This window comes from Hypanus sabinus, chromosome 28 (genome assembly GCF_030144855.1).
Source record: "Hypanus sabinus isolate sHypSab1 chromosome 28, sHypSab1.hap1, whole genome shotgun sequence".
In the NCBI taxonomy this organism is placed as follows: domain Eukaryota; kingdom Metazoa; phylum Chordata; class Chondrichthyes; order Myliobatiformes; family Dasyatidae; genus Hypanus; species Hypanus sabinus.
The window spans coordinates 33,974,645-34,000,025 of record NC_082733.1 but is presented as its reverse complement, the minus strand read 5'-3'; the positions used below and the strand labels follow the sequence as shown (position 1 = coordinate 34,000,025).

Genomic DNA, 25,381 nt, shown 5'->3' with positions numbered 1-25,381 from the left:
CAGAAATTGTAAGGAAGAGAACCAACCACGATGGGTTTGTATTTCCAATTTCATTAATGAGCCAGCTGCTCATGCATAAACAGTACCTTGGAGTACTGCAGGCCTGCTGTCTTTGGGTGCCAGATTAACAAATCTGTCCCAGAGAGCTGAGTGAATTCCATTCTCTTATCAGCAAACTGTCTCAGTGGAGTCGGCTCGAAGCTAATTCAATCCAGTTTACATACCCTGCTCAGGAAGCCTAAGAAAATGTTTAATCTGCTAGCTTCCTTTTACACATGCTGCCAGTGTGTACACTTGTACCTTTTTTTGCTTAAATTTTCAGCATTTGGAGTTCGCCTCTTTCATTTGTAATTTCCTCCTTTAGTGTTTTATTTACATGTTCAGGTGTCTAAAACTTTCCTTCCCATGGGCTGCAAAGATTCTGGCTGTCAAGAGTACTGATTATGAGGTAACAAGGGATATAATAAAAGCATTAGCTTTATAACGTATGAAATCTATTCCCATAATGTAAGGGTTCATTGGCATTGTATGTGTCACATGTAACAGCTGATTTAGGGAATGGGGTCGAAGAAATATTTAGATTTATGCACTTGCATCATCAAATGAAATGGTCTATCCTGTGACCAGCATGGAGATGCCATTTCAAAGAAGGCATGGTACTGCCTATATTTTCTTAGAAGTTTGCAGTGATTTGGCATGGTATCTTAAACTTTGACAAACTTTTATAGGTGGACAGTGGAGAGTATCCTGACTGGTTGTGTCACAAGCTGGTATGGAATCACCAATGTCTGAGAACTGAAAAGCCTACAAGAAGTGAAGGACACAGCCTAGTCCAGGGGTCAGCAACCTTTACCACTGAAAGAGCCACTTGGACCCGTTTCCCACAGAAAAGAAAACACTGGGAGCCGCAAAACCCGTTTGACATTTAAAATGAAATAACACTGCATACAACGTTTTTTTTTTGCCTTTATGCTATGTATAAACACTATAATGTGTTGCATTTATGAAATTGATGAACTCCTGCAGAGAAAACGAAATTACATTTCTGCATGCAACAAAAACATTTTGAACTCCGAAAAAAAGACGTTGGGTTGAAGGTTACTTTTAAGTAAAATACTCAATGTCTATTTGAGTTCTTCTTGTATTTATGAAAAACGCCGAACTTAAATTTTCCGCCAGCAGCAAACCAAAAATAACATCAGCCAGCTGTCAACCTGAAAAATAAAAGGACTATTTCACTAAACAATGAAAAAATATGAATATTCCTAAAATAATAGGCAATTAAAATATGTATCATACTTGGTTAATGGGATTTCTGCTCCTGGACCTCAGCGCACAGCATCTGCACATCAGGGCTGTATGACGTCACCTTCATCTTTACACAGGATCGCAAGCTGTCATCTGTGAGGTGTGCACGATGTTTGTTTTCAATAAAGTTCATGTTGGAGAACACCTGCTCACATACATATGTGGATCCAAAGATCGACAGGACTCCAAGCGCATACTTTTTAATGTTTACATAAATGTCGGGGATAGCATTCCATGTTTCGAACACAAGTTTGTCCGGTTTAGGGAGGTTTTCAATATCACACCATTTGTGATTCTGAGCAAGAACGGCCTTCTGACGGGCAACATCTTCAAGGTCTGCTGTCAAGCATCTAAACTTGGACACCCATATGTCTTTGTCGGCTATTTCGGCCAGTTCCATCTCAAGATCAGGTTTACTCACACCTGCCAATGCAGTCGTATTCAGTAGAGATGAATCGATGCTTGGGGGAGTGACCGGGAAGGATAATGTGTTTTTTTTACCTCTCTGAACTCACAGAAGCGTTTCCCAAACGATGTTTGCATTGCGATGATTGCAGAATGTAAATACTCCGAATTTATCATGTCGTGACCTTGTCTGAACTCTCTCAAATTGGGGAAGTGAGACAAAGTGCTTTTCTGTCAATCTCTGGCAAGCACTGTCAACTTGCGCTCGAATGCCAAAACATCCTCCAACATGTGTAGGGCTGTACGTCCTTTCCCCTGAAGAGCTGTGTTCAGCGTGTTCAGGTGCGCTGTCGTGTCTACCATGAAGTGTAGCTTTTCCAGCCCTTTGCTGCCCAGGAAAGTTTTCACTTCTTCCAGACACGCGACAAAGCGTTTCAGCACCTCCCCTCGGGACAGCCACCGGACTTTGTTGTGCAGCAGGAGATCAGAATATGCGCTTTCCAGCTCGTCCAGTAACAAACGGAATTGACGGTGATTTAAACTTTTTGCCATTATTTTATTGACAATCTGAATGACAACATCCATTACTTCTGTGCATTCCAGAGGAAATGTTTGAGCACACAGTGCCTCTTGGTGCAAGATGCAGTGAAAAATCAGCAGCTTTCTGTCCAGCGACTTCTGCAGAAAAGCCACAATTCCCTTGTGCGTTCCCGTCATATTCGGTGCCCCCATCAGTAGCTACTGACACCAGGTGGGTTTATTCCTTTGGCTCTTAAACAATTCAAGACAGCCTCACAGATGTCCGCCCCCCATGTTTGGTCTTTTAGAGCTATCAACTCAATCAGTTCTTCCCGTGGCCCGGCAGAGTTTACATACCGGCAGAACAACGCTATTTGTTCAATATCACCTTTGTCTTTAGACTCGTCACAGGCAATCGAGTAGGCCACAGCTGAATTGATGTCTTTAATTTGCTGTCTTGTGATGTCTTCTGCCATTTTTATGGTTCTGTCTTTGACAGTCTTTGCAGAGAGGGGCATATCCCTGATTTTCTGCACAATTTCACTCTTGTTTTTAAAGTCTGTGAATAGATGTTCTGAAATCTTAATGAAAGATTCTTTTATATATTCACCATCTGTAAACTGCTTCCCGTGCCTGACTATTTCCTAAGCGGCAATATAACTAGCGTATGTCATTGGTTTTCCGGACTTCATCCATTGCTTGAAATGATTTTTGCTCAGATCAACCTTCCGCATCAGTTCCGAAACGGCTTTTTTTCTCTCATCTCCATCCGGATATTTTTGAGCAAAGGCTGCGTGTTTATTCTAGAAATGCTTTGCAACATTTGACTTTTTGTTGTTTGCTAGTTTCTCATTGCATATTAAGCATACCGGTAAACCAGTCTCGTCAGCAGTGAAAGCAAATGAATCTGTCCACATATCATTAAACGTTCTGTTTTCTTCAGTCACTTTTCTTTTTTTCTCCATAGTTGGCCTACCTTGGATCGAAAAATTAAAGAAATCGCGCACTGACGGGTGTCAGGTATTGGCAGTGGTGATGTATATTAATAGCGATAAAAACACGTTGTAGCGGTGTGCTCACGCAATCAGTAAACTGCAGTCGAATAACTTTAATCGAACTAAACAGCCTTGCTTTTAAGCCTCCCTCAACCCGGCCCCCATGGGCGAGGATGCTGCAAAAGACCAATTACTTCCCAAAGCAACAGGGAGCCGCAGCACAGAGGTAAAAGAGCCACATGTGGCTCCGGAGCCGCGGGTTGCCGACCCCCGGCCTAGTCCATTATAGGCAAAGCTCTCCCCACATCTACAAGGAGCACTACCACAAGAAAAAAACATCCATCATCAAGAGCAAACACGAGGAAAACTGCAGATGCTGGAAATTCAAACAACAACACACACAAAATGCTGGTGGAACACAGCAGGCCAGGCAGCATCTATAGGGAGAAGCGCTGTCGATGTTTCGGGCCGAGACCCTTCATCAGGACTAACCAAAAGGGAAAGGAAAGATTACTATCTCTTACTATCTTTCCTTTCAGTTAGTCCTGATGAAGGGTCTCGGCCCGAAACGTCGACAGCGCTTCTCCCTATAGATGCTGCCTGGCCTGCTGTGTTCCACCAGCATTTTGTGTGTTGTTGTTCCATCATCAAGAACAAGTTTTTCTTTATTCTACTGTAAATGCCTGCAAGAAAATGACTTTCAGGGCAGGATATGGTGTCATATACGTAATTTGATAATAACTTTATTTTGTACTCATTTTCACCCCTCCGCTGCTGACAGTTCAACCACATATTTCCAGTTTTAGTTTCTTTCCCTGGTTCATGGATGTCTCCATGAACTACAAATTGAGAAGAGATGCCTAATGTCAGACACTGTACAGAGAGGTTTGAACAGTGTCAGAATCAGGTTTAATATAACTGGCATATGCTGTGAGAATTGTCTTTGAGGCAGCAGTACAATGCAATACATAGTAATAGAAAAATAATACTATGAACTACAGTAAGTATATATATATTTAGAGAGGAAATTAAGAACCTGGTGGCATGGTGTGAAGACAACAACCTATCCCTCAACGTCAGCAAGATGAAGGAATTGGTTGTTGACTTCAGAAGGAGTAGCGGACCGCATGACCCCATCTACATCGGTGGTGCGCAGGTGGAACAGGTCAAAAGCTTTAAGTTCCTCGGGGCGAATATCACAAATGAGCTGACTTGGTCTAACCAGGCAGAGTCCACTGCCAAGAAGGCCCACCAGCACCTTTACTTCCTGAGAAAGGTGAAGAAATTTGGCCTGTCCCCTAAAACCCTCACCAATTTTTAAAGGTGCACCCTAGAAAGCATTCTTCTAGGGTGCATCACAACCTGGTATGGAAGTTGTTCTGTCCAAAACTGGAAGAAGCTGCAGAAGATAGTGAACACAGCCCAGCTCATCACACAAACCAATCTTCCATCCTTGGACTCACTTTATACCGCATGCTGTCAGAGCAGTGCTGCCAGGATAATCAAGAACATGACCCACACAGCCAACACACTTTTTGTCCCTCTTCCCTCCAGGAGAAGGTTCAGGAGCATGAAGATTCGTACTGCCAGATTTGGGAACAGCTTCCTTCCAACTGTGATAAGACTGCTGAACAGATCCTGACCCGGATCTGGGCCGTACCTTCCAAATATCCGGACCTGACTTGCACTACCTTACTTTCCCTTTTATATTTTCTAATTATGATTTATAATTTAAATTTTTATTATATTTACTTTGATTTGTACTCAGGGAGCGCGAAGCGCAGTATCAAATATCACTGTGATGATTGTACGCTCTAGTATCAATTGTTTGGTGACAATAAAGTAAATATATAAATTAAATAGTTAAATAAGTAGTGCAAAAATAGAAATTAAAAAGTAGTGAGGTAGTGTTCATGGATTCATTGTCCTTTTGGAAATCGGATGGCAGAGGGGAAGAAACTGTTCCTGAATCATTGAGTGTGTCTCTTCAGGCTTCTGTACCTCCTTCTTGATGGTAGCAATGAGAACAATGCATATCCTGGGTGATGGGGATCCTCAACATGTCACTTTTTAAGGCTTTGCTCCTTTGTGGTGAAATACACGCCCCCCCCCCCCATGCTGACTGCTCCTGTGGCTCCTCCCACAGACCCCAGTATAAAGGCGATTGGAGGCACTGCTCCTTCCTCATTCTCCAGGGTGTTGTGTGGTGATCGCTTGCTGCTGACGGTGCTTTCTTCCAGCCAATAAAAGCCTGCCTTAGCTCACGTCTCCGAGAGTTATTGATGGTGCATCATCCCTGAAGATGTATTGGATACTATGAAGGTTAGTGCCCATGATGAGCTGACTAAGTTTACAACTCTCAGCAGCTTATTTCTGGCCTGTGCAGTAGGTCCAGTCAGTGATGCAGCCAGTTAGAATGCTCTCCATGGTACATCTGTCAAAGTTTGTTAGTGTTTTTGGTGACATTCCAAATCTCCTCAAACTCCTGATGAAATATAGCTATTGTCGTAACTTCTTTGCAGCTGTGTTGATATATTGGGTCCAGGTTAGATCCTCGGAGATATTGAAATCTGGAATTCTCCTCCAGAAACATTATGCACAGTCTTTGGGAGCATTTTGATGTAGCAGTATTCTTTAGATACTATTCATTGGTGAAAGATTCAACTAGATTCAATTAGATTAGATTTGACAGTCACATGTACATCAAAACATACAGTGAGGGATGCTATTTGCGTCAAATCAAATCAACAAGGATTGTGCTAGGCAGCTCGCCAGTGTCACCACTGTTCTGGTGCCAACATAATATGCCCATAACTCTGTAAACCTAAATTAACATATTTGGAATGTGGGAGGAACCAGGAGCACCCGGAGGAAACCCATACAGTCGCATGAAGAGCATGCAAACTCCTTACAGAGAGCGGCAGGAATCAAAACCCTGATCATTCTGCTGCCGCTATAAAGCACTGCACTAACCGCTACGCTACCCTGCTGCCCGCTCACGAAAACTGAATTTGGTCTTGCCATCGGTTTTGAAACATTGTTTAATAGCAACACGCACAAAATATTGGAGGAACATAGCGGGTCAGGCAGCATCTATGGAAGAGTTATGTTTCGGGCCAAGACCCTTCTTCAGGACTGGAGAGGAAAGGGGAAGATAAAATGGTGGAGGGAGGTGAAGGAGGATAGTTAGAAGGTGATAAGTGAAGCCAGTTGGGAGGGAAAGGTCAGGGGCTGGATAACGAGGAATCTGAGGGGAGAGGAGAAAGGGAAGGGGGTGGAGCCCAGGGGAAGTGATAGGCAGCTGAGAAGAGATAAGAGACAGAGTTGTGAATAGAGGAAAAGGAGTGGGGCAGGGCTTTTTTTTACCAGAAGGAGAAATCAATATTTATTCCATAAGGTTGAAGCCTACACCGACAGAATACAAGGTGTAGCTCTTCCGCCGAGGGTGGCCTCATCTTGCCACGGGGGTGGGGGGGCCATGGACCAACATTTTGAAAAGGGAATGGGAACTGGAATTAAAATGTTTGGCCACCAGGAAGTCCCATTTGTGCCGGATGGTGTGGAGGTGCTCGACAAAGCTGTCCCCTAGTTTACCCCGATGTAGAGGAGGCTGCATCGGAAGCACCGGATACAATAGACAAGTACAGCAGATTCACAGGGGAAGTGTTGCCTCACCTGAAAGGTGTCAGGGCCGGAGGTGAGGGACGATCCAGTTCGGCTCAGTGTCCTACGACGTCTTCTCATCTCTACACTGAACTGAGGCTGTGGCCTATAACTGACAGGCTTCTAAATTGGCTGTGGACTCACCTTCGTGATCTTCAGCTCTGAATGCTGTCTTCTTACTTCTATTATTTGCATGATTTCTTTTTTTTCCTTCTCTGCACATTGGGTGTTCGATGGTCTTCTTTTGTCTTAATGGGTTCTATTGGGTTTCTTTAATTTGTGCCTGCCTGTAAGAAGACGTATCTCAAGGGTGTATAAAGTATACATACTTCAATAATAAACACACTTTGGACTTTGTACTTTGAATTCATATGGTCACAGAGGGCACATACAAACACCTGACAGGCAATGCGCTATTTGAACCCTAATCTCTGGTCCTCTGGTAGCATTATTCTAACTACTTCACTACCTTTTTCTGGGATCTTTAGTGACCATGATGGCATATGGCTTTGAAGGTGTAGATTAACATGACATAACTTGACAGCCTGAAATTCTATGACTGTTTTTAATCACACATTCCGAATGCGAATGAAGTCAAAGTACATTTATTGTCAAAGTACGTATACTTTGTACAACCTTGAGATTCATCTTTTTAAAGGCAGCTGCAAAAAGAAATCCAGTAGATCACATTAAAGCAAATGAGGATGGTCAAACTCCCAAAGCGCACAGAAAGAAAAGAAACAGCCGGGCAAACAATAACAGTAAGCGAATAGCACTCAGGGCTGAGGGTCACAAGAGTGAGTTGCAGACCACAGCCATAGGTCAGTGCAGAGATGAGTAAACCTCGCGGTGTAATGAGTTGACATTGAGCGCAGAGACAAGTAAATCTTACTGAGCAGCGATTGAACCAGCCTGTGTCTCACTCCTCGGCCCAAATACACTGTCCTTTTCAATCTGACCCAGTGCTTAAACCAGCCAGACCTTGCTCTCGGGCCTGGACCCTGGCACTTCGATACGCTGTCAGGCTGGTGCACCGCCACCTCAATTCGGCCTGTACCCAACTTTTCCAATTCAGCTCGGTGCTTAAGCAATCAAACCTTGGGTCCTTTCTCACTCTCAGGCCCGATCCGAGCCCCACCTCCTCACCTCGCCTCAGGTCTGACGAATCAAATTGCAACCAAGTTCATTCCAGGGATGGCCAAACATTGGCTCATACCCCACCCCCACCTCGCTCTCCTCCGCAGATCCCACCACTTTGATTCAGCCCGTACACACCATCCTGCACCTTCAAGACTTCAGTTTTAACTGTAGAAATTCCAGGTCATACAGGTGCTTCAAAAGCTCAAAGCCGGCAGGAAAGTCACAGTCTATTAAACACAAAGTACACTGCAGAGGCTGTGGTCAAAGCAACACATACAAACAAGCTGGAGGAACTCAGCAGGTCGGACAGCATCCGTGGAGATGAACAGCCTTCTCCTTCCCACCTTTCCCCCTACCTTCTTTACAGGGCCTCTGCCCCCGCCCTCTTCAGTCCTGACGAAGGGTCTCGGCCTTTTCCACGGATGCTGTCCGACCTGCTGAGTTTCTCCAGCTTGTTTGTAAGTTACAGTCTATTGTTTGCAGTGATCGTTTAGCAGAAAAAGTGCAATTAACAAAGTATTTAGTTGTTTCCTTTATTTTATTTGCCACCAGCAAGCAGTCGCTGAGCATCACCAGCGTCATCTTAAACTGGAAAATCACACAAAAAGAGTAAAAATAATTGCTGCCTGGAGGAAGGACTTCACAGTGCAGCACATTTGCATGTAGCAAGGCCAAGAAGGACTCTCATTATTTGATGGCAGATTATATTGTGCTGAGTGAATGATTGGAGGGTCAGCACCCCTACACCCCTGCATTTCTCTCTCGCGTTTCCTTATTTCTGGCTTAAAACTAGATGAAAAATCTCTGCCAATGCTCTCAGTTATGTTGCTATAGTGACAAAGGACACCAAGCAATCCTCAGGAGGGAAATAAAAGGACCTTAAAAAGTTAATGGAATAGACAATAGAAAGTAGGTGTAGGAGTAGGCCATTTGGCCCTTCTAGCCAGCACCACCATTCACTGTGATCATGGCTGATCATACACAATCAGTACCCTGTTCCTGCCCTCTCCCTATATCCCTTGACCCCGCTATCTATAAGACCTCTATCTAACTCCCTCTTGAATGCATCCAGAGACTTGGCCTCCACTGCCTTCTGGGGCAGAGCATTCCACAGATCCACCACTCTCTGGGTGAAAAAGTTTTTCCGCATCTCTGTTCTAAATGGCCTACCCCTTATTCTTACACTGTGGAATCTTGAAAATTAGCTTTATGCAGCAATTTGTACTTAAATGCAACCTCATTTACATGAATTCTATTTGCAGCAACAAAAAGTAATTTAATTATTGCTAAATAGCTGACAAGAAGTAGCCTGGGTTGTAAGTAAAATTGATTGACCCATGGAACATCTTTCTTTCAATATCAGAATTCATAAACGTATTCCAAAAGGGTGGCTAAGATTTGAAACATGTTTGATATTTGCATTATTTTCTTACAGAAGGAATTTAGGAAATTGATTAGTGATTTGTGGTCTGTCATTACAACCTTTACAAAGCGTTGATGGATTCTGGCTGCCAGTAAAACACAGCAGGTGAATGGTGTTAGTTCTGATAAAGGTTGAATAAATTCTTATCACCTGACATGATTTTCATATAATATTCAGTTAACCTACAACACCCAACACAATCTTTACTAAAGGCCAAGGAGCTAGTGATGGTCTGCAGATAACAGGTAATTTCCACATTCATTTTATCAAATGGCTCAATTTAATCTTTTAAATACACAATTTTAACAGTTTTTCAAAAGAATTAAAACTATATTTCGGTTAAGTAAAACAAAGAACATTGAGGATACAGTTAACCAGGAGAGTTACTGCTCTCATGCAGAGTAGGAATATAAAGTATTTCCAGGACTGATAATCCATAGCTAAAATGCAGAAGATATATAGGATTTATATATAAAATATAAAGCACTATAAAATAATATTTAATTGTCACAGTCATACATGAGCCATACAGCTCAGAAACAGGCCCCTCTGCCCATTGAATCACACTAGCCATCAAGTTCCCTTTTACACTAATCCCATTTCATCTTCCCACATTTCCATGGCCCTCAACCCAAAGATTCTATTATTCACCTACACATGCGGAGGACTTTACAACCAATTAATGGCACAATTTGCATGCCTTTGGGACATTCTAATAATGTGCAGTCCAGCTTTGGATAACTGCTTTCTTCCTTGCTAGTGTTACATTTTTCCATCTTCTTTTGTGTGCCATACTCTGCCAGAGCCTCAACGACCACTTTTTTTTCAAGTGGTTGTCTTGGAGGAAAGATTCTGTGAGTGGTCCCCCACGTCCTTCTCATTGCGCAGTGTTTTTTTTTTACGAGGCCGAGTTGCGAGCTCGACACTCAATCCGGCACGGATGGAAAGCATGTCCAGGAGCAGCCCAACTGGATTTGAACTCGGGAACCTTCGCTCTGGTGTCCGGCGCTGATGTCACTGCGCCATCAGCCGGGACATTTTTCCATCAGTCTCAGCAAACATAAGCCCATAAGAGCATAAGGCCATTTGGCCCATCAAGCCTGCTCTACCATTTTCCCTCTCAGCTCCAATTTCCTGCCTTCTCCCTACATGCCCCGACTAATCAAGAATCCTAAACCTTTGCTTTAAATATACCGACTGGGCCTCCACAGCCGCCTATGGCTACAAATTCCATAGATTTACCACTCTCTGGCTAAAGAACCTCCTCCTCATTTCCACTCTAAAGGGACATGACTTTATTGTGAGGCTGTGTGTTCTAGCTTTAGATTCCCATACAATCGGAAATATCCTCCCAACATCATACCACACCCTCCATGAATGATATTGTCAGCTCTGGAGCTATGGTTGTTAAGAGTTGAACCTGAAACTACAAAAAGTCATTTCAATTCTCCGCCAATGGACAGAGAATGCCAAGTTGTGTTATATGTATTACCAGTGGGCATCCCATAGTATGGTCAGATAATACTTCACGTATCACAAAATGAGGAGTGTGATCTTGTCTCATGAGGACCTGCACATCTACATGGTGAAGCACACCAGTGTACCTATATTCTCAGAAGGCTGAAGAAATTTGGCATGTCCCCAACTGATCCTCACCAGTGTTTATAGATGCAGCACAGAGAGAAACCCATCCAAATGCTTCAGAGGAAGCTGCTTTGCCAAAGACAAGAAGAAATTGCAGAGAGCTGAGAACGAAACTCAGTCCATCAAACCTGCGTCCTCCCCATTGCCTGTCTAGACTTCCTGCTGCGTCAGACAGCAGGCGACAAAATTGAAACTGCTACCACTAAGTCATTCGCTGATCTTCACTTGGTGTATTGTGACCAGTTTTGGGTCTGCTACTTCAGAAAGTATGTGTTAACATTGGAGAGTCATGAGAATGATTCCAGGACTGAAAGGGTTATCATATGAGTTGCAGTTGAAGGTTCTGGGCCTGTAATCACTGGAATTTAGAAGAATGAGGTGGACTCATTGAAACCTATCGAATGTTGAAAGTCCTAGATAGAGTGTATGTGAAGAGGATGTTTCCTTTCATGGTGGAATCTAGGACCAGAGGGTACTGTCTCAAATTAGAGGGACACCTATTTAGTACAGAGTTGAGGAGGAACTTCTTTAACAAGAGAGTGGTGAATCTGGAATTTGTTGCAACGTAGCTATGGAGGTCAAGTCACTGGGTGCATTTAAGACAGAGGTTGGTAGGTGCTTGATTAGTCAGGACTTGAAAGATTTTGGGGTGAAGGCATGATGGAGCGGAATGAATTCTCAACCCTCAGCAGCTTATTTTTCAATCCTGCTTAGTGGCCTCTCCATACCAGACAATGAGGCAACCAGCTAGAATGCTCTCCATTGTACATCTGTAAACTTTTGCTAGAGTCTTTGGTGACACATCAAATCTCTGCAAACTCCTAATGCAGGGGTTCCCAACCTAATCCTTTGCTTAATGGTGTTGGTCCATGGCATAAGAAATGTTGGAGACCCCGTCCTGATGAAATATAGTCGCTGATGTGCCTTCTTTGTAATTGCATCAAAATGTTGGGCTCAGGGTAAATCTTCAGAGATGCTGACACTCAGGAAGTTGAAACTATGTACCCTTTCCCCTGCTAATCCCTCAATGTGCACTGGTGTGCTTTCCTCTGATTTTCTCTTCCTGAAGTCCATAATCAAATCCTTGGACTTAGTACAATGCTGTTGTTGCAACACCACTTAACCAGCTGATCTATCTCACTCCTGTGTGCCTCCTCTGAAATTCTGCCAACAGCAGTTGTGGCAATGCATTCAGCCATAGTGGGAGCCAGTGCTTTGAGTAAATTCAGAACCAGTTATCTTAGCTAATCTTAGCCATCTGCCTTATTAAGACCAGATTAGTTTATTTGTAGCATGTATAGTGAAACGTAGAAACATACAGTGAAATACGTTACTGGTGTCGAGGATGTGCTAGAGGCAGCCTGCAAGAGGTTGCATGGTGGCCTGAACACACCTCCTCATGGCTCAGGCCAGTGGATACCAGTCCCGTAACTACCAGTAAACCGCCATAAGCAGAGGGTGCAGCAAAATATCAACGTCAACATGTGAACACTGATCATCACATCAAAGACCTCCCACTGAAAAGAAAAAGGCTCAAGACATGGGAACTACAAGAAATTTTGATTCAGTACAATGCTTGAGTTTGTCTACGCATGCTGAATACCATGATCCTCCATCTTGATGTAACAGCTTAATAACACTGATATTTTGTTTATTAGGTGGTTAAGTTATTGCTCTGTTATCCAGTGACTGGAGAGTCCTCAAGATCAGAGACTTCAGATTTAATTGGTAATTAATGATTGGTTTATTTTGTCACATGCTCATAGATGTTCAAAGTTCAAAGTCAATTTATTATCAAAGTATGTATATGCCACCGTATACTAGCCTGAGATTCATTTTCTTGTGGACATTTATGGGAAAATAAAATACAAAAGAATTTATGAGAAAAGCAACATGAAGATGACAAGCAACCAATGTGCAAAAGAAGACAAAATGTGCAATTGAAAATATAAACAAGCAAATAAACAATACTGAGAATATGAGCTATAGAATCCTCAGAACCGAGTCCATAGGTTATGGTATCAGTTCAGAGTTGAGGTGAGTGAAGTTATGGGACATAGAACAATACAGCACATTACAGGCCCTTCAGCCCACGATATTGTGCCGACCCTTAAACCCTGCCTCTCATATATCCCCCCCACCTTAAATTCTTCCTCCTAACAGAAACCACCTTCTTCAGCCCTTGACCTTTCCCTCCCACCTGGCTTCACCTATCACCTTCCAGCTAGCCTCCTTCCCATTCAGTCCCAAAGAAGGGTCTCGGCCCGAAACGTCGGTTATCTATTAATTTCCATAGATGCTGAGTTCCTCCGTCATTTTGTGTGCATTGCTTAAGAAGGAAATTTGTTAGCATTATCTGGTCCGGCCTGTAGCTGACTCCACACCAGACAATGGGGTTGACTTTGAACTGGCTCTTTATTCAGTGGAAATCAGAGACTGACAGTATTTGATAATGTTGTTCAATATTGCCTCAAGAACTGTGCTGATTTGTAACCGAGCCCTCAGATTTCCTTCTTAAGAGGAACATCTTCTTCACATTGAAAATTAATCTATATTTCATTGTGTTCTAACAACAGCAAATGCTGGGAATCAGGTTGTCTTATGCTTGCTACTTTGGCATTAATGCACGGAGGCATAAGGTCACTGATTGCCTTGGTTACTAATTAATTGAAGCAATCTTTGCCCGATGCCAATAACTTCTGGCTATTAATCCGTCCACATGCCTTATTACTGGTCAACTTTGGGAACTGGGATTTATTTGCAATTATCCATAATTAATTCCTGAATGGCAGAATTCCTGAACACTAATGCAATGTGAAGGAAGATTGTAATTTAATTCCAGGAAGTCCTTCAGGTTTAGCGAATCCAGAGACTTATTGGTACAAATTCTTTCAAAGTTCAAAGTAAATTTATTATCAAAGTACATATGTCACCATATACAACCCTGAGGTTCATTTTCTTGTGGGCATAATCAATAAATCCATAAAAGAATAATAATCATAATAGAATCAATGGAAGACTGCACAAATGTCAAAGATGAACAAGTGTGCAAAAGACAAACTGCAAATACAAAAAGAAATAAAGAATAAATAAATTAGCAATAAATATCATGAACATGAGATGAAGAGTCCTTGAAAGTGAGTCCATAGGCTGTGGGAACATTTCAATGATGGCTCAAGTGAAGTTGAGTGAAGCTATCCATTCTGGTTCAAGAGCCTGATGGTTGAGGGATGGTAACTGCTCCTGAACCTGGTGGTGAGAGTCCTGAGGCGCCCATACGTTCTCCCTGATGGCAACAGCAAGAAGAGAGCACGACCTGTGTGGTGGGGGGGTAGGGGTCGCTGATGTTCAATGCTGCTTTCCTATGACAACACTTCATGTAGCTGTGCTTAATAGTGGAGAGGGCTTTACCTGTGATGGACTGTGCGGTGCCCACTACTTTTTGTAGGACCGTCAGACTTGAGTAATAGATTTGACCTTTAATAGGGGTGAATGTACATAACCACATCAGAGAAATAATGACCTTTCTAGTGTCTGATAAAAGATGTGTAAATATAATGATTGGTTTCTGAAATCATTGAGGACTCAGCTGGCTGGGAATATTGGGGGATTGACAATGTAGAGTCAGCTGCTTTAAACTCCTGGGTATTAACATATTAGATGGCCCGTTTTAGGCCTAGTGCATAGATGGAACAACAAGGAAGGCTTCCCAATGTCTTTATTTTCATAGGAGGTTAAGGAGGTTCAGCTTGACACTGAATACTCTGATAAACCTCTACAGATGCACTGCTGAAGGCATCCTGACTGACAGCATTGTGGCCTGGTACGGATGATGCACAGGGATACAAGAAGCTGCAGACATTAGTTGATTCAGAGTCAACTGCAAATCAAATGAAATCATATTCAAGTTTAATTACCATTCAACCATACATGAATACAGTCAAACAAAATAGCATCCCTCTGTGGCATTGGTGCAAAACATACACAGCACATTCAAAATAGTAAGATAGATATATATATATCTCTCAAGTCCTTGAGCGACATGTCCGCACAAATTGATGGTACAGTTCCCAGCAGCGCGCAGGGGCATGTAATCCAGCCTGTCATTCTACTGACTGGACACTGGGGGGCACTCTGAACAGAGTCCCTCCCCACCAACGGTAGGAGGTGCTGCCTCAAAAAGCAGCATCTAGATCAAAGGTCCACACCATCTGCAACATTTTGCAGCCACTGATGGGCAGGAGGTACAGAGACCTGAAGTCCAACACCACCAGGTTCAAGAGCAGCCACTTCCCTCAAACGGCACACACAAAATGCTGGAGGAAATCAGCAGGCTAGGCAGCACCTATGGAAAAGAATACAGTGTAGCGGTGTGCTACACGCAGCGCTAAAATTACGACACGGAGTCTGTAACTGCAGTCGAAGGAAAAAACTTTATTCAAAAACTTCAGCCTCACTTTTAAGCCTCCCTCAACCTGCCCCCCCATGGCGCAGAGGCTCCAAAGCTCTGTGCTCGCAAACCCCCGTAGGCTATCTAATAGTGAGTCGGTTCGGATGTGCCAGGAAATGGGTCGCCACAACAGTTGATGTTTTCAACCCGAGACCCTTCAACAGCATGTCCCTCAAACCTTCAGTTCTTAGACCAACCAGGAAAATCCTGATCACAACTTAACAATACTCTCACAGTACTGCTAAATACTGCGCTCAAATGATTTTGTTTTTTAAATTCGAATTGTGTTCTTTCTTAAAATAATTGTCTACTGAATAATTCATGCTTAATTATTCTGTGAATCTGACAAATAATGTTATGTGCTTGTGATGCTGCCACAAGTAAATGCCATAAGATACAGGAACAGAATCAGGCTATTTGGCCCATCGAGTCTGCTCCACCATTTCAGAATCAGAATCAGGTTTAATATCACCAGCATATGACAAGAGATTTGTTAACTTGGCTACAGCAGTACAATGCAATACATGATAATATAGGGAAAAATAACCAAATTACAGTAATTATGTGTATCAAATAGTTAAATTAAAAATAGTGCAAAAACAGAAATAATAAGTGTTCATGGGTTCAATGTCTGTTTAGAAATCAGATGGCAGAGGGGAAGAAGCTGTTCCTGAATTGCTGAGTGTGACTTTAGGCTTCTGTACCTCTTTCCTGATGGTAACAACGAGAAGGGGGCATGTCCTAGGTGGTGGGAGTCCTTAATGATGGATGCCGCCTTTCTGAGACACCGCTCCTTGAAGGGGTCTTGGATAGTACAGTACCCAAGATGGATCGGACTAATTTTATGACTTGCTGTAGCTTCTCTCGATCCTGTGCAGTAGTCACATCACTGAAGCTTCAGTGCACCACAAGGAGGTGACCATGAGGCATAATGCACCATCTCTGCTTTTCAGAGACTCGACAGTCCTATCTTAATGATGTACAGTGAACCCGTCAATCTGAACTGCTGCGTCCAGTTCAGAAGGGGTTAAGCAGGATTCCATGAAGCAAGGGATGCATACTGTCCTAATGTCTCTCTGATGCAGCACTCTGTCTCTGAGATCACTGATTTTCTTTGCCAGAGACTGTATGTTTGCCAGCAAGATAGTCGGTAACAGTAGTTGTTTTAACGTACTTGCAGTTCTGTTTCCAACGAGGTGTCCTCCTGGGGAGCATCTTATGGCACAGCCGATTTTAAGCAGCAGTAGATAATTCAATCTCCTTAAAACATTTTTATTAACTCTACAGACCTTGGATGCAGTTGTGATGCTCAGCTGCCGCAGGCTGAAATGGGAATATTTAATCACACCCATCAAGCTGCTCTGTCATGTGTTCGGCCTTTTGAAGGTGCCCCAGAAATCATATGTAACGTGCTGTAAGGCTTCACCGCTAATGTAATGGTTTCTCTGTAGCAGTGATGTTTGGGTTATGACTAGAGATAATGGGGCTTTGGAATGTGGGGCTATTCAATGAGAAGGAAGTTGTTCTTTCTTGCAGGTCTGGGAGCAAGGACTTCACGGTCCTTTCCCGGGGAAAAGTGAGAGAAGACGCGAATGGAGAGAGTTGGTAGACTGCCGGATGGAGTGGACCTGGAGCAAGGGTCCGAGGGTTGGTTACGCTCAGAGGAAGTCGACGGGAAGCCAGTGCACTGAACCGTGAGCTCCAACGTTGTGCATTCGACTGTTTCATGAGAATGGGTCCTTTCTTCTTTTTTGTTTCTTTATTAACCATATAGTCAAATTAAGAATTATAAAGCTCGATCGTTTAATCGCATATTGTGTCCTGTTTGTTATTTTGTGGTACTGATTTGTAGCAAGGGGCACATCGCACAGCATCCACCCAATCATGATTTCTTAAGTTTAGCTGGGCCGAGGGCTGCCTTACCCTAGATTAAGCCGCTAGCCGAATCAAGAGTTACACATACATCATGGCTGATACAATTCTCCTTTCAGCACCAGTCTCCTTCCTTCTTCCCAAATCCCTTCATACCCTGAACAATCAAACTATCAATCTTTGCTTTAAATATACAAAAGACTTGGCCTCCACAGCTGCTTGTGGCAAAGAATTCCACAGATTCACCACTCTGGCTAAAGAAATTCCTCCTCAACTCTGTTCTAAAAGAACACCCCTCTATTTGGAGGCTGTGTCATCTGGTCTCAGACTCTCCTATCATAGGAAACATTCTCTCCACATCCACTCTGTTAAGGCCTTTCACCATTCAATAGGTTTCAATGAGGTCACCTCGCATCCTTCTGAATTCTAGTAAGTACAGGCCCAGAGCTAAATGCTCTTCATATGACAAGTCATTCAATTCCATATTTTTATTTAATATTTTTATATATACTTGTGCATAGGACAATAAATGCAATTTTGACATTGACCTTGAAACAAGACATCCCTGGAAATGTAAGATCTATATGATAATCTCTTCTCACACAATTCAATTAACAGTGGCAATTGAATTAATTGAACAACAATCCTTCCAGAACTCTGTTCAAAGGCTTCACATTAAAGTAGCATAAAGCACTGTGTTAGTGGAATTCAGCAATGAAATTATCATTGAATGAATTGCAATAAATGTCAAACTGTATTGGGTTATCAAGTTCACACTTTTGATTCAAAGATTTGCCAAATGCTGACAGAAAAAGTGGTGTTACATTTGGAATTATTTTGATGTAATAAGGCAGGCTATGTTTTACTTTATTCACTAGACCATAAGACCATAAGAAATAGGAGCAGAATTAGGCTATTCAGCCCATCAAGCCTGCTCTGACATTCAATCATGGCTGATTTATTATTCCTCTCAACATGCTTCTGTAATCTTTCATGTCCTCACTAGTCATGAACCTATCAGGGTAGGGTAGGTTTTGGCCATTACACTGCAGGCATTTAGGGCGGCAATGAAGGTCCTCCACCTCTCTCTGTCCATACCATTGCACACAGATAGGTTTCCTCATTGCTGTTTCCATAACAATTTTTTGGCCAGTATGGATTTTTAGCCCTGAGCTGAACCCCCAAACCTGGAGGGCCAGTGGAAGACTCTTAGTCTGACTTCTATCCTTTGACCTGTTTGGCATGGGTGACCCTACTGAGAGCCAAAGACTCTAGCCAACACAACTCTCCAGGTCACTGAGGCACACAACCCTCCAAACCATATGAGAAGTTTGTGGTCCTCTTAGACAAAGAACCTATCAACCTCTGCTTTAAATAGACCCAATGACTTGACCACCACAGTTATCCATGGCAATGAATTCCACAGATTCACCACCCTTGGGCTAAAGAAATTCCTCCTCTTCTTTGTGCTGAAGGGACGTGTTGTTCCCTCTGTTCCTTGACTCTTCCACTATAGGAAACATATCCACTCTATCTAAGCCTTTGCACAAGAACATGAATAAGGGCAATAACTATACATTCTCTGGCACAGGATGGATTGTGTTTAAGCTCTAACCTTATGCACGGGCAACCTTTTCAACATTGTTATCTGTTCTTAATATGGGTAATTTCCTAACTCCTTACAAGAGCACCTCCAAGAGGACCACCACCTTGTCATAGTTTGGAGGCTTGCATGCCCCAATAACCTGGAGAGCTATGTTGGCTGGAGTCAGGGCTTTATGCTTTGGCTCTTGGTAAGGTTATCCATGCCAAACAGGTCAAAGGGTAGAGTCCAGACTAAGTGTGGTCCACCAGTCCTCCGGGCTCAGAGGTTCAGCTCAGGACTAACAACCCTGACTGGTAAAACAAAATTGTTATAGAAACAGCACTGAAGAATCCTTCTCCATCTGAGTGTGTCAATGACCTGGAGAGTGCAGTGGTGTAACCGGAAGTGAGTAAGTTACAAGAACAGTATCAGATATCATTTTATGTTGACTTGGAAAGTCATAATAGGAACACAAGAAGTCCTGCAGATGCTGGAAATCCAGAGCAACACACGCACAAAATCCTGGAGGAACTCAGCAGGTCAGAGCGCATCTAGGGATATGGAAAAGCAATCAACATTTTGGGCTGAGACCCTTCCTCAAGCAGAAGAGGATCTCAGTTTTCTGCCTCATCCACATTTCAGCACTTCCCATGATGCCATATTGCAATAATTATTCCCATAGGTGAGGCCTGATTTGCTGAGTGTTTCTGACTCTTTCAGTATATGCTTAGACCTCCAGCATTTGCAGTTTTTGTTTCCATTCAATGCACAGCTGTCAGATTCAGGAAGAAGAGTGTTTGACAATTGCCTAGTGACAGAATTCTCCCTCATTAAGATTTCTTACATTCAGCAATCATGCATGTGGTGTGCACATCAAAACATTTCTCTGCACATAATCTCTCAACAAGTTCTATCAGTTATGTTCTAATTTCTAATCAGTCTCCTACAGGGTCTTCTCTCCCACAATACATGAGGCATGAGGATAGTAATAACCCCTTCACAACAGAGGTCACTCACTCAGAGCACCAGCACGTGCTAGCATCTTTCAGTGAAGAGTGTAGGGACTCCCTTAACAATGGGCTCATAAATTGGGGGACTGGTGTCTGCTATCCCTCAAGTCACCATTGAATAAAGATCACTTGACAGAGTTGGAGAAACTGGTGAAAGCCAAGTCAACAAAGCTGTGTTGGATTAGAATTTTAAAAATATTACTTCACACCCTATCTTCATCATATGCGGGGGATACGTTCCTTGTAGTAAACGCATAATGTGAATAATTATTTAAATGGAGAAAATAGGGATGCGTTCCGGAGGGCTTCCTGAATATGCTTTATCTGTAACTTATTCACATTTTCATTCCAATATAACAAAGCAGCAAAGGCAACATTCATATTATATTTCATCAATTTAAGGTAATATTCAATGTAATAAATCATAGAAAGTTAACATACTAGGGTGTACAGTACTCACCAACAGTGGCAGGTGTGTTTGCTCCAGGAGACAAGTGGTGGTTGTGGTCATCAGGATCATATCAAGCACAACAAGGGGTGAAGGAAGACTCACAGAACTCAGTTGAACTGCCAGCAGCAGGAGATAACACCAGTTTGAATAAAGTGATGAGAGTTGTTTGCTTGGCAGCATTTTGTTTTTCAGCATAAATTTGCTTGTAGGGAAGAAGGGTCGACGGCAGAGAACGACTGAAATGCTGACTCCATTCTAAACTTGGGTCCATGTCCATTGCCATTTGTGCCAAGTGTTCCGACTTCCACCATTCCCTCACCGTTGGTAACCTCCCGGGATTTTCAAAATCCTCTGTTGCTTGCAGCATCAGAGAGAGAGTTCGCCGTAAAAAAAAAAATACGTCTTGAATGTGGATCACACCTTGGTCAAGTGGTTGAATCAGCGATGTTATGTCAGGTGGCAGGAAACGTACTGTTATGTTAGGATGAATGCTGTCCAAATGTTTAGGATGGGCTGGCGCATTGTCAAGCAACAATAGAACTTTAAAGGCAAAATTCTGTTCCCGGCAGTAGCATCCCAGGGCTGTGTTACCTTTACCTGATGCTGCGCTGTTTATAACTTACAACTTTTGAGTGTTAAAGCGGTTCTCTGCCGCTCGGCTGATGACCCAGGACATGACATCGGATGCTTAGGAGGCATAGTTAAATATTTAGAGCACAAAATAACTGCACCATAGGTAAAACCAACAAAATTTTAAGAGCGTAAGATCGCATATCCACACCTTGCCAAAACCAATGCAAGACTGGCGGGAGTGAGATTGTGAGGCTCGCACACCTGACTTGTATTGGTGGGAAAGCAGTACTCCTCGCATAACTGATTTTTGGACATGTATAAAGAGACATTGGTAGAATTAGGTTCCTCGCATAACTGTGAATCTGCATAGTCTGAAGATACATAACGGGGATAGGGTGTACTCATAATTTGAAGTGGTAGAACTGAGACCAGGCCAGATCAAGCCGGCAGGGTCCAGGCCTGAGAGCATATCAAAACAGCACTGCCTGGGTCTGAGATGAGGAATGACCTACTGATTGGCTGATTTAAGTGCCGGGCCAGATTGGAAAGGTCAGGTACAGGCTAAATTGCGGTGGTGGGACGCGGGCCCAAGAGAATATTAGTGCAACAGGATATGGGCCCAAGAGCGAGTTTGTTCGATTTAAATGCTGGGAATATTGGCAATGTTGGGGTGTCAGGGCCAGACAAGGGCAGGCTGGTGTTCATCTCTGTTCTGTTGAACTGAGAGTGTGGCCTGCAACTAATGAGCTCCTGGATTGGCTTTGACTGGCTTTGTGGCTGTACACTTACTTTTGTGAACTTCTGAACGTTAGCTGTTTACTTATATTGTTAGATTTTTTTTACTGCATATTCAGTGTTTGCTGGTCCTTTTTTTTTAAATGGAATCTTTTGGGTTTCTGTTTTCTGGCTGCCTGTAAGGAGATGATTTCCAAGGTTGTATATAGCATACATACTTCAATAATAAATATATTTTGAACTTTGATAGTTTAATTTTTCCTTTACTTGCATGAATTTTTATATAATTATCCCTATATGTGTAATCATCCAGTGACTTTTCCAGTAACTGTAGTAAGCTACTTCTGTGTTTTTCTAGAAGCTTCTTAGATTTTCTTCAGCAGGTGTCATGCCTTGCTGAGGTATAAAAGTAAGGTCAGTAGGTTCTTTTTTCATTTATTCTGACTAATCTGGGATCAGGTAATGGGGGAGACAGTTAGAGCAGTGTTGTGCTCCGTATGCAGTATGTGGGAGGTCAGGGTCAACACAGTTGTCCCTGATGACCACACCTGCAATAGGTGAATCCAGCTGCAGCTCCTACCAGACCGAGTTAGGTCTGGATGAACTGCGGATCATTCAGGAGGCAGAGATAGATAAGAGTTATCAGCAGGTAGTCACACCAAAAAGACAGGAGGTAGGCAAATGGGTCACAGTCAAGAGAGGCAAGGGGAGCAGACAGAGAGAGCAGAGCACTCCTGTGGCCATTCCCATCAAAAATAAGTATACCGTTTTGGATACTGTTGGTGGGAATGACCTACCAGGAACAAGTTGCAGTGGTCCTGTCTCTGGCACTGAGGTTGGACCCTCGACTAGGAAGGGGAGGAGGGAAGAGAAAGAGTGGTAGTGATAGGGGATTCTATAGTCAGGGGGGCGGATAGGAGATTTTGTGGGGAAGATCGGGTCTCAGATGGTATGTTGTTTCCCTGGTGCTGGGGTCTGAGACATCTCATATGGGGTGCAGGTTATTCTCGAGAGGGTGGGTAGGATGTGTGAGGGGGTCCCTGCATAGGGAGTTCAGGGAGTTAGGTGTGAAGCTGAAGAGCAGGACCTCCAGGGTAACAACCTCTGGATTGCTACCTGTGCCACGTGCGAGTGAGGCAAGGAACAAAGATTATACAGATTAATATGTGGCTGAGAGGATGGTGCAGGAGGGAGTGCTTCAGGTTTTTAGATAATTGGGCTTTGTTCCAGGGAAGGTGGGATCTGTTCCGAAGGGGCGGTTGACACCTGAACTGGAGCAGTACTAACATTCTTGCAGGGAAGTTTGCTAGTGCTTCTTTGGGGGGGGGGGGGGTTTAAACTAGATTTGCAGGGGACGGGGATACAGAATGCGAGAGAGGATAGCGAGATGAAGAATAAAGGACAGGTGGGGACTACATGGTCCGGAATATTAAGTGCGTAGTAGAGAAAGGTGAGGCGGAACAAGTGATGAGGAGGACACATGTACAGAGGGATGGTCTGACGGAACATGGAGTTAAATGAGCAGAAAGAATAAGTAAATTTAGGGAGGACAACAAAATTCTAGGGGCATATAGCCCGATGGGAGTTCGGGGAGCTGGGTTAAGCACAATAGGCAGCGATTCAAACAGAGAGAGGAGAAATGGGCTAAAAATTCTATATCTGAAAGCACGAAGTGTCAGAAATAAGGCGGATGAGTTTGAAGCTCAGGTGCGAATGGGTAACTATGATGTTGTTGGGGTAACGGAGACATGGCTGCAGGGAGATCAGACCTGGAAAATGAATGTCAAAGGTATATGTGCTATTGTAGGGACAGAAATGTGGGCAGAGTGGGTGGGGTGGCCCTGTTGGTGAGGAATGAGATTCAGTCCTTTGCAAGGGGGGGGACATAGAATCAGGAGAGGTAGAGTCTGTGTAGATAGAACTGAGGAACAGTAAGGGCAAAAAGACCCTAATGGGTGTTGTCTACAGGCCACCAAACAGTAGCATGGATATTGGATGCAAGTTGAATAGGGAGTTAACATTGGCATGTGGCAAAGGTAATGTTGCAGTAGTTATGGGGGATTTCAACATGCAGGTGAACTGGCAGAATCAAGTTGGTGCTGGGCCCCAGGATAGGGAGTTTGTAAAGTGCCTACGGGATGCATTCTTGGAGCAGCTTGTACGAGAGCCGACCAGGGACAGGGCTATTCTGGATTTAGTGTTATGTAATGAATAGGATTTGATAAGCGATCTTGAAGTAAAGGAGCCATTAGTGAACATAATATGATAAGTTTTTATCTGCAATTTGAGAAGGATAAGGGCAGCTTGGGGGTGTCAGTGTTGCAGTTGAACAAAGGAGACTATGGAGCCATGAGGGAGGAGCTGGCCAAAGTTAACTGGACGGATATCCCAGCAGAAAAGACAGTAGAACAGCAATGGCAGGTACTCTTGGGAATAATGCACAAGGTGCAAATTCAGTTCATTCCCCGGAGAAGGAAGGATTCAAAGGGGGGAAAGGGACCACAGTGGTTGACAAAGGAAGTCAGAGATTGCATAGCATTAAAAAAAGGAAGTATGACAGAGCTAAGATGAGTGGGAGGACAGATGATTGGGAAGTTTTAAAGGAACAACAGAACTTAACTAAAAAGGCAATATGGGGAGAAAAAATGAGGTACAAATGCAAGCTAGCCAGGAATATAAAGGATAGCAAAAGCCATCCTTTTTAGGTATGTGAAGAGAAAGAAGATAGTTAAGAACAATGTTGGGCCCTTGAAGAATGAATTGGGTGAAATTGTTATGGGAAACAGAAATGGCAGAAGAATTTAATAAGTACTTTAGATCTGTCTTCACTAAGGAAGACACAAGCAATCTCCCAGGTGTATGGATGGGCCAAGGACACAGGGTAACAGAGGAAATGAAACAGATTGACATTAGGAAGGAAACGGTGATGAGTAGACTGATGGGACTGAAGGCTGACAAATCCCCAGGTCCAGATGGTCTGCATCCGAGGGTACTAAAGGAGGTGGCCCTGGAAATTGCAGATGCATTGGTAATCATTTTCCAATGTTCCTTAGATTCCGGATCAGTTCCTGAGGATTGGAGAATGGCTAATGTTATCCCACTTTTTAAGAAAGGAGGGAGGGAGAAACCAGAGAACTATCGACCTGTCAGCCTGACATCGGTAGTGGGGAAGATACTAGAGTCCACTATTAAAGATGAAATAGTGGCATATCTAGATAGCAGTGATAGGATTGGGCTAAGCCTGCATGGATTTACCAAGGGTAAATCATGCTTGACTAATCTGTTGAAGTTTTTCAAGGATGTAACCAGGAAGTTAGACAGGGGAGATCCAGTAGATGTAGTGTACCTCGATTTTCAGAAGGCATTTGATAAGGTCCCACATAGGAGATTGGTGGGTAAAATCAAAGCTCATGGCATTGGGGGGGGGGGGGAAACATTGACATGGATAGAAAACTGATTAGCAGATAGAAAGCAAAGGGTAGTGGTGAGTGGGTGTTTCTCGGAATGGCAGGTGGTGACTAGTGGGGTGCCACAGGGCTCGGTATTGGGACCACAGCTGTTTATGATTTACATCAATGATTTAGATGAAGGCATTGAGAATAACATCA

At 43.3% G+C, this 25,381-nt stretch overlaps 1 protein-coding gene across 12 annotated transcripts in view; it reads right to left on the bottom strand.

The window, feature by feature from the left end:
- Positions 1-25,381, bottom strand: part of LOC132382572 (uncharacterized) — a 117,147-nt gene that overhangs the window by 51,110 nt on the left and 40,656 nt on the right. For 4 of the 12 annotated variants that reach the window (XR_009508397.1, XR_009508398.1, XR_009508399.1 and 1 more), the window contains exon 4: positions 20,475-21,152. The exons of 6 other annotated variants lie outside the window; for them this stretch is intronic. The gene's annotated coding sequence lies outside the window, so the exon portion shown is untranslated. The remainder of the gene's footprint in view (positions 1-20,474; positions 21,153-25,381) is intronic. 2 more of the 12 variants (XR_009508401.1, XR_009508402.1) reach the window with 2 other exon arrangements.